At 34.1% G+C, this 4458-nt stretch overlaps 1 protein-coding gene across 3 annotated transcripts in view; it reads right to left on the bottom strand.

Annotated features, from left to right (window-relative positions):
* Positions 1-2585, bottom strand: part of LOC106871424 (poly(rC)-binding protein 3) — a 388844-nt gene extending 386259 nt beyond the window's left edge. The window contains exon 1 of one of the 3 annotated variants that reach the window (XM_052973806.1): positions 2299-2585. The gene's annotated coding sequence lies outside the window, so the exon portion shown is untranslated. Of the gene's footprint in view, positions 1-1689; positions 1908-2298 lie in introns of those variants that run through there. The other 2 variants (XM_052973814.1, XM_052973807.1) reach the window with 2 other exon arrangements.
* Positions 2586-4458: the final 1873 nt, after the last annotated feature.

Genomic DNA, 4458 nt, shown 5'->3' with positions numbered 1-4458 from the left:
GCAGCAGCGGCGGCGGCGGCGACTAAGTTGATAGAGAGAAAGAAGGAATGAGAACTTAGCTGGAGCAGCGCAGACGACAATTTAGGTTGTGTATCTATGCCGACCGCTTCTACTCTCAATAGCAATCTCTCTAGCATTATCAGACTGTTTCACATCGCTTAAAATTGCAGCACACTACTTTTTTCTAACTTTACCAGAAGCGTGTAAGGAAATATTCGTATACACTGTATACCATAAATAATCTACTACTATTCCTCCTCTGTCTTTCTTAAACGAGATAGTGTAAGAAGAAATACATAAAAGTTGAAGAATTATCCATCCGCTACAGAAAAATAAGGACATTAATAGCAATAATAATGACTGAAACAACATAATGATTATGAAGGTGACAGTTGTGAAATCTTGTGAAAATTTTGAAAACCAAGGCATTGGGTTGAACAATAATTAAAAAGTGCTTTTTTTTCTTTACAGTTTTAATTAACGCGATAACGAATTATCCTGCAATTCTTTTCAAAGCAATATGAATATTCGTAATAATTCTATGAGAGTGAAATGAGTAAAAATAAAAGCAATAGCATAAGAAAGAAAAGTAAATTAAACAAACTAGTAAAATTAAAGTCAATCTAGATAACAACTACGTGAATTTTTGCTAAATTTTACCAGTTCATTCTAAGAAAAAGTAATTTACAATTTATAATGTTAATGATAGTTTACTTTCGCTAGATCTCATTACCTTCCTATTGTTAATATATCAGAAAAATCTGTAGTCTATGCACACTTAAATGCAAGATTATATGGCGAAATTTGAGTGCCCGCGTATGTGATATGATCAAACATTTATGTAAGAGTAACTGAAGTCGTTTTAAAATATTTTAGGTGCTGTACGAGTGAATATATAATGCGTATGTCACTATATATAGAAATCTATATTTCGAATATATGTCATTGTCTGGTTTAGCTTTACATCCTGAGACAATATAGTTCACAAAAATGATATACGCAAGCCTACAGACTTAATATAGTGGCAAGAAAAACAACCAAGTTTATTACTGTTCGACTTTAAATTATACTCTTCTCTAATTCTGTCAGTAAGATAGTTTCGTTGCGACTGATATAAATGCAAGATGTTTGTTCTCAGTATTTAGTTCTAGTATTAGGATATTGTCAACGGTTGTATAAACAATTTTAACGGAATTTCTTTAGCCTATTGATTATATTAAACAATAAGAAGAAGAAAAAGAGACAAAGGAGTGAAGCATCTGTGTAAGGTGAAAAGTTTCTCATAAACTGCTGTCTTATAAAAACAAACATTTCCCAAAGAAAATCAGTAAAGGAACATTATTTTGTTTTCATTTATGAGGAAAGGGCTTTAAATAGTCACATGTAAAATGAAATATCAAGATGAGAATGAAAACATCAATCGAAATGTGCCTTGTTGATATGTGAAAAGGTTATAAATTACTTTACGTTTTAACAGTCATTGCGTCTTCACTGAACATCAGTCACTACTAAAAGTAAAAAAAAAAAAAAAAATTACCAATCTCTTACAATGAGCACAAATATGTTAGAATAAAAGCCTGTCCTCAACATTTTATTCAGGCTGTTGAATTCAACACGACTGCTATTGCGATTGTTACCGTATCCCTTATTCTCTATTGCTTGGAAGAAAACATTGAAAGATCGATATACCTGTAGCTCACGCTTCAAATATTGGTAGTTGCATGCTTACTTATTTTGGATTAAAACTGCCATCTGCGAACATTGAGTGTCTATATACAAAAATATATCGGATTCCGCACGCTTTTAGCCTCAAATAGTTGTGACTCTATTCTATTAATATATGTTTACATAAAATTCACACACACAAACATACACACGTACATTCACATTTGAAGGAGAGAAATTACACACACAGACACACTCATTAAGGATATATCAATGCACATATGTGTGGCCTTATACATACCCATACTCACATATGTATATATGCATTTATGCATGTATATGGTGGTTTTACGCGCACGTGCGTGTGCTTTACATAATACATCAGTGAGAATATTGAAAGGTGGATTTTCATACAATTTAATGAAGAATTAATGCGATTTTCAACTAAGTCGTATATAATTCTTTAGATTAGTCGTCACCAAGTCAGAGGCTCTTACTATTTTTAAGAAAATGAAAATATGGATAAAAACATCAGACATCATAAAATACATTAATAACTACAACATCTCTACAAACATATTTGGAAGTTGCGATATATTGATGAGCACAAAGGTATCTGAAATATAAATTTACCTCAGTGTCTATTAGATTCTGCAACTAAATAGTTGGAATCTGCAGTGTGTCGACATGAACCTTTAAACCATATTGAAACCTGTGATAGTAGTGCTGTGCTAGTTTCGAATGTATTAGTACCACAAATATTATTTGTGCAAATGGTGATAATCGTTTAGTAACTTAGAAGCATCAAGCAATGATAATCCCGGTACCATTTTTATAGGCGAGCATTAATATTAAAAAAAACAAAAAAAACTCAACAGAATGAAGGTAGATAAATGATTAAAGCAACAACGCTGCAAGGAAATATGTATTTCATTGAAAAGCATTGCATACTATTGGACAAATCTGTGGCTATAATCTATAACAAAGTTGAGAGTACTTTGCAAACGAAAATAGAATGTAATGAAATGCCTCAAAAAAAAAAAACTAATTCCTAATAGTATACGTCTGAGAAAATATTCACACATACAACACATTCATTTTCAATGCTGTGTATATATTATGTATTTATGACGATATGTATGTGTGTATTTATGTAAATGTGTGTGTGTATACATACATATGTACGTACATACATACATACATACATACATACATACATACATACATACATACATATATGTGTATCATTGTGTGTGTGTGTGTGTGTGTGTGTGTGTGTGTGTGTGTGTGTGTGTGTGTGTGTGTGTGTGTTCGTGGGTGCGTGAATTGGCATTGTAAGTTTCGTGAATTAAATGAGGAATTCGATTCCAATTTGTTATTGGAAAAATTTTAGTTGTGCTGATAGTGGCATACATATCACTCGTTACCTAATTCCCTACTTAGAGATGGGTGTAATAAGAACCACCAAAGGAGTATGTCTGGTGGACAATGCACGCTTCCTAGAATAAAACTATAAATATAAATAATAATATAAAAACAAAATGATTTTAATTTATTGTAACAAATGCTAATTTAATGCATGGAATTCAGTGTGTAATAATAAATCACTACTCAATTTTATGTTGCACAAGCATAATTTCTCTTGTTAGTGAATTTCAAAAATATATCAATTTCAAATTTTGGCACAAGGCTGGCAATTTAGGGTGCGGGCAAATTGATTACATCGACCCCAGAACTCAACTGGTAATTATTTTATCAACCTTGGCGGAACTAGAACTCAGAACACGAAGTCGGACGAAATGCCGCAAAGCATTTTGCCCGGCAGGCCCAGGATTCTACCAGCTCGCCGCCTTAAATATTAAAGTGCCACAACGAGGAAATCATTCTGCATTTCCTTGTTTGTCGCTACAGAACGTGGGATGTGATTACTATATGTATATTTGTCTCTCGTTATTGAATTCATTTTTAGATATCATATTTCACGTGAATGTAAAAGTAGTAATGCTGGGGCATCGCCTTGAAGAATTTTAGTCGAGCGAATCGATCCTAGTACTCTAAGAAAGAAAAAAGGCTGGTACTCATTCTATCGGTCTCTTTTGCCGAACCGCTTCGTTAAGGGGACATAAACACACCAACACCGGTTGTCAAGCAGTGGGTGGGGGACAAGCACATACGCATAATTATATATACGACGGGCTTCTTTCAGTTTCCGTCCACTAAATCCACTCACAAGGCTTTGGTCAGCCCGAGACTATAATAGAAGACACTTGCCCAAGGTGACACGCAGTGGGACTGAACCCAGAACCATATGGTTAGGAAGCAAATTTCTCACCACACAGCCACGCCTGTTCATATGTGTATATATATGTATTTTTTATTACATCATTATGTTTCAAGTTCTAGCAATTCTATTAAAAGGGAATTACTATTTTAGCCAGTTAGCTTTTGGCAATTCTTCAATAATAGCAGAAATTCCTACCGAATTTCTTCAAAATTGCAAAAGGCCACAATAGAATGATATAATTCTCTACCAGACTGGACTTACCGATCTTATGATTGTCAATATTATCGCCCTTTTAGGTAGTGAGCCAGCAGAATTGTTAACACGCCGGGCAAAATGCTTACTAGCATTTCGTCCGTCTTTACGTTCTGAGTTCAAATTCCGCCGAGACCGACATTGCCTTTCATCCTTTCAGAGTTGATAAAATAAGTACCAGTTAAGCACTGGGGTCGATGTAATTGACTAGCCCCCTCTCCCGAAATTGCTAGCCGTATGCCCAAATTTGAAATCAG

Source organism: Octopus bimaculoides, chromosome 17 (assembly GCF_001194135.2).
Source record: "Octopus bimaculoides isolate UCB-OBI-ISO-001 chromosome 17, ASM119413v2, whole genome shotgun sequence".
Taxonomy (NCBI): Eukaryota; Metazoa; Mollusca; class Cephalopoda; order Octopoda; family Octopodidae; genus Octopus; species Octopus bimaculoides.
Note: the sequence above shows the minus strand (reverse complement) of the source record. Positions and strands in the feature narration are given on the sequence as shown.